The sequence below is a fragment of the Atta colombica genome, unplaced genomic scaffold (genome assembly GCF_001594045.1).
Source record: "Atta colombica isolate Treedump-2 unplaced genomic scaffold, Acol1.0 scaffold1, whole genome shotgun sequence".
Classification (NCBI taxonomy): domain Eukaryota; kingdom Metazoa; phylum Arthropoda; class Insecta; order Hymenoptera; family Formicidae; genus Atta; species Atta colombica.
Window position 1 is genome coordinate 1,472,649 of NW_017259183.1, and position 4,431 is coordinate 1,477,079.

The following is a 4,431-nucleotide window of genomic DNA, read 5'->3' on the forward strand; positions in this document are numbered from 1 at the left end:
ATTCGCACGCACGTTGTAATGTAGCGCTATCCATACCGACGAATGCTGTCTCAATAGTCATCCTTAATGACGTCACATTGGGATGCTGAGATTTGTGATCCTTTCAACTACACTCCATATGTAGTAAGAGATTTAAATCTAGGCTGTTGGGAGGCCAGAATTTCTTGGACCTAAACATATCGACATTGTCTGAGAGCCAATTTTGAATCAAATGACTTGTATGAACTGGTGCACCATGCTGAAAAACATATAACCTTCCGGACGCCAGTTTCCATCCACTACATCCATTAGAACGCGCAATGATTGCCCTGGATCATCCGAAATCAGTGCTTGAGTCCTTTTAATGACTGCGGAGGTCCTCGATGCGTTCTTTCTTGAGACTCTTCCTCGCTGGCACCTTCTGGAACCTTCGTTGGACTGTTCTAAAGTCGTATATTTTGCCACTATGTCATAAATGATTGATCTTCAGTATCCAAAGAATCGAATTATTTCCGTTGCTGAGCGCCCAGCGTGAAGGCCTTCGATGATACTTGGTTTCAACATCGCGGCTATTTTGACAATATGACTGTTTACATCAGGCTTTCTCGAACGTCAACAACCTCTGGCGGAGGCACAATATAATTTAAATTGAAATTTGTCCGGATTTTGTTGACGCACTCTGTATATTGAAATTAAAAAAGATAAAATGTTATTTAATTTATATCATTTTTTTTGGATTACTCCTTTTATATCTAACAGTTTTATATCTAACAATGTGTGTTACACATGCATACGACGTGCTATATATAATAATCCATATGAATGCAGACTAATATTTAATGAATATGCGGAAAATGTGTTGGCGTATTGGCGTACATTGATCATGACACATCTGGAGCCGCCTTAGTTATAACATACACATCATATGTCATACTAATGATATATCTTAATGATATATCCTAAAATTACTAGCTACTGTACCTAAACTACGAAAATTTGATTGGTATTATATCTTTTAATAATTTTTTTCATTTTTTTAAATATTACATTAAAAGTCAAATCTTAAAATTGAGCTTTATTGGACCGATTTCATTCATCTAAAAAAATGTTTCGTGCAACACTTTTTACAATTCAATAAATCAAGAATTGACTGACGAATCTACAAATGTGAAGAATTTTGATAATTTTATAAAACTTTCTGTAATAGAATGCTCTTATGAAAAGTCATATCTTGTAATGAGTTTTTATTCTAAAGTGATTGTGGTCGACCCCTTCTTGGCAAGTAATTAGGGAAGATTACCAATAATAGTCAAAGCGATGTTGACAAAGGAAATGCAAAAGCGTGACACGTTCTGTACGTGATGTGCATCTCTCATCTGTTTGCAATGTCCTTTGTACTTGCATGTCCAACATACGATTGCTCTATTCGTTGCTATTGAAATACCTACACGAGAGATAAACGCTTGTAAACGATGTCGAATAACAATGTCGTGATTAATTGGTAGATTGAAATTGTTATACATTATATCTTATATTAAATAATCCTCATTTTATGTTTATTTAAACGATACCTATACACACGATAAATTAATGTTCTAAATAGGCAATAAAACTAAAAATATTTGTAGCTATTTTTAAACACATATGTTGTAATCTCTTTTGCCACATCTTCCTTTTATTGTGCCGCAATTGGTCTTCGAAATTCGATAAAAACAATTCTTTGAAGTAACAATAATTCCAATAATAATCGAAATGAATTTAACGCTGCTCTAAATGTGTGTTAAATTGAAGATAAAACCGATGATAACGTACTTCATTAACGAATATATCCTGTGTATATATATATATATATACATATCTTACATATGTCTAATTACGATGCCCGGTGTCCCTTTTGATTAACGTTATTTATCGCTTGACCGTTTAGCAAAAGCCGGATAAGGTGCTCCAGAAAATCGAAGACGCAGAAAATCGTTCGGACAAGCGAAAGCGTTCACACGCTCGGCTGACGATGTAACTCGCCTTGGCGAACCGGCGCGAGTTATATAAAAGTACGAACGTCCTCCAAGGACCGGTTTCAGAAAACTATTCAGCACATATATCGCTCTGTGCGGCTTCTCTTTCTCCGGCTTCGGGATGCACCCGCACCTGAGCAGGTGCAATTTTGCGAGCGAGCAACATTCGTCATACCTTGAATAAAATAAATTCCTTTCATTTTTGAGATCCATATTTATATATAACATATACAACATATATATTTTTGTTATGCCAATTCTTTCCAGAATAAAAAATACGTGCAAAAACATTTACAAATATTGTTTTATTTTCTCAGCGAAACGCAATTAACATTTCTTAAAATTTCAGTAAAAATTAATCTTTCCAAAGAAAAACAGCTTTAAGCTTCTTTTTTTAAATACACAATTTAAATTTAACATGTAAAATATGATAAACAAATAACAATTTTTATTGTGACACTCATTTTATTATTTAATTTTTACTCGATATTTTTACAGATCTTCACTTTTTGTTTTTTGAATTTTGTTGTAATCTTGTGCCCATAGCTATTAGTTTTATTCGTTTTCGTAATGATCATCTTATCCAACCATGATGAGAGATTTTAATTGTGCATCTAATTAGTGATTCAACATGTACCTGCAGGGAGTTATCTCCGGAACCTTTGCTTTTTTTACTGAAAATCAAATACAACCAAAACAGCTGTAATGCTTAATAAAATATATTAAAAATCAGAAACAGAATATTAATAAGACTAAGTACAATAATATAAACAGATACTTATATTTCAATGATATAATAATATCATTAAAAGATCTTCATAATATTAAACAAAAAAAATATTAAAATATTTATTAATGTAGAAAATATTTTATTCCGTTAATATTCAGTTAATATTCTTCTGTTAATCGTTTAGCTTGTAGGTTCACTTTTTCAGTTTAGGTTTTTGGAGGGAACTAATTAGATATCACACAAGACTTTTATGTACATTTACAATGTGACAACGTTGACTATTTAAAATCCCAAGGAAAATATGACCACTGATATGCAGACAATGTCGACTACAGCACGTTTAAAAGTTCCGCGATAACAGAATGCCTTGGCGTACAACTGACGCCATGGTATAATAACGCTGACAGAATTGCAGAAACTGCTATGAGATGCACCCAGAACTGTGTACCTTGCATTAGAAGCGTATACGTACGTTCGAGAAGATAAGGAAATTATAGCGGTTAATTATTACCTCGAGTAAGTATCGCATTTGCTTTAGACCTTCTTGTGTTGCGAATCTAATTCAGGAGAATTAAAGGAATGAATTAGCAGCAATTATTTATTTTTAATTAACATTGTTTTTAAAAAATTTAATATGTAATATATTTTTGGAATACCAAGTTCTATTTTAACGATAGATGATTTGAATTTTTTCAAAAAAAAAGATTAGCTATCAGAAAATTATCACATAACATTTTAACAGTCGATACATGAAATATGTTGACATAATTATGTCTCGAATTAAAATTCTTAAAAATAAAAACTAAGAGCTATCTTTTAAGTATATAGATAAGATTTTGTTATTCAATTGAACTCTGAAAATTTAGTTCACAACTTATTGAAGAGAAGAATTTATTAAAGCTAAAAATTATTGATAATATTTAATTTAATATTTAATTTAAAGAAGAAATTCAAAAATGTCTTTAATTAAAATTAGAGACATTTTTAAAATTAGAGACCTAGGATTGTACGCATATTGTACGAGAAATAATAGTGCCTTATTTGAGGAAAAATTACTGTTAAATATATACGCCGGGTTCAAGGTTCGTCGAAAATTTTGCTCAAGCATAATAATGAGTTCTGAAAAGTTACCGAGGAATTTCATTATGGCCCCGATCCGTCGCAAATTTCTTTGGAAAATTTCTTTGTAGCAACGACGCCGCATAAATTCAGTTAGCTTCGTTTCTGTTCGCCTCTCGCCGATAGAAATTCTGCGAGGGCAGCGCGCTGGCGTAAAAGGACCAACATTAGAGGGCAAAGTGCTACGAGAATCCTGCGTGACTCTGTACTTTTCTTTAGTAACTGCGCCACGTCGAGGCATTTTTCTCGATTGACCGTCTCGTGAGAGTTTAATAGGGGCAATATAAAAGTTTCTCTCTATACGTCCGCCTGTCCGAGAAACACGATGACGCGCATTAGTGAGTATTGAAAGAAAAAGAAGGGAAAATAGGAGGCGCGAGAGCTTTTCTTATTTAGCTTTTTATAGGCAAACTTCCAATCGTTCTTTAACGTGAAATAAATCATAAATATCGTGTAAATATTGTACGTGAGATAATCACTGCTGCTGATCATTTTACATTTCATCTCATCTGTATAATATACATGTTGTCATGATAATTCCAATAAGTTCAATAAAATCCAATCATATATATATATATATATATAAAG

The 4,431-nt window shown here is 32.6% G+C and overlaps 1 protein-coding gene across 1 annotated transcript in view; it reads left to right on the forward strand.

The window, feature by feature from the left end:
• Positions 1-4,431, forward strand: part of LOC108693862 (nephrin-like) — a 54,378-nt gene that overhangs the window by 4,894 nt on the left and 45,053 nt on the right. The window lies entirely within an intron of this gene.